This window comes from Macrobrachium nipponense, chromosome 11 (genome assembly GCF_015104395.2).
Source record: "Macrobrachium nipponense isolate FS-2020 chromosome 11, ASM1510439v2, whole genome shotgun sequence".
NCBI classification, from domain to species: Eukaryota; Metazoa; Arthropoda; class Malacostraca; order Decapoda; family Palaemonidae; genus Macrobrachium; species Macrobrachium nipponense.
The window spans coordinates 102,721,040-102,722,199 of NC_061087.1; positions in this window are offsets into that span (position 1 = coordinate 102,721,040).

Below are 1,160 nucleotides of genomic sequence, written 5' to 3' on the forward strand. Positions count from 1 at the left end.
TATATTATCACTCGTCGTACTTCAACAGGCTTGGTTTAGAATGGTGCCCGTAGGAGATAAAGTTTACTAAACATAATGATAATAATAATAATAATAATAATAATAATAATAATAATAATAATAATAATAATAATAATAATAATAATAATGATTATTATTATTATTATTATTATTATTATTATTATTATTATTATTATTATTATTATTATTATTATAAAATACTCATAGTAGCAAGTGTGTTGATATAAAATAGACATGCATAATAATAATAATAATAATAATAATAATAATAATAATAATATTATAAAAGTAATGGCTACTTCAGCAGCGTTACACTTGTAGAGATTCTTCTCTATTTGCGAATAGCGGCTTTTTCAGTGCTACTTAAACAGGCTAGTAGAGCGCCTATAGAGGTCATGGTAAAATACAGGGTCAAATAGGTGTATATATTTGAATTTTACAGATAAACTATGATACCATAGTCATCAAAGTCATTAACGATTTCTCCTCTCTCTCTCTCTCTCTCTCTCTCTCTCTCTTCTCTCTCTCTCTCTCTCTTTCTAAAGCGAGCTTTCGTCTGGAGCTGCCAGGGACAATCCTCGGCTGGGAAGGCTGAGGGTGGAACTTGATCTTGGTGCGGTGTCCGTCCTCCTTATATCTTGGTGGTGCAGCATGCTGGGGTGCCCAGCTTGTCTCCTATTGGCTGGTGGCGGTGAGTCTTGTTTTCATTGGCTGCCTGAGCCAGGTCTCAAGCCACTTTCTTCGGGCCGATGGTTGCGTTGCAGCATATCCTGCAGCCGCCTGGACCTCCTAAGCGGCGCTGTAACATTGATGGCGTTGCGCTACGCTGTGGGACGTCACGGCTACTTTGATTTCCATCGGCCTGCAGGAGTACCTCGTTCGGGGGCGTTTTGTCATCCATAGAGTTGTCATGATCGGTGGTGTCATTGTTGGTGGCAGGTCTTCTCATACTCGTAGGGAGGAGAAATTCTTCCTGCGTCGTATTCAGAGTAGGTTTTATTTGCTGGATGAGTAGCGCCTCCAGCAGGCGCAAACGACGGGCATCAGGGGCCTTCCCGATGATCTTCGTGTTCTTTATGATGACATCTCCCCAAGTACTTGTGAAATAATGGGTACTCAAATTTAAATTAATCAGCAAG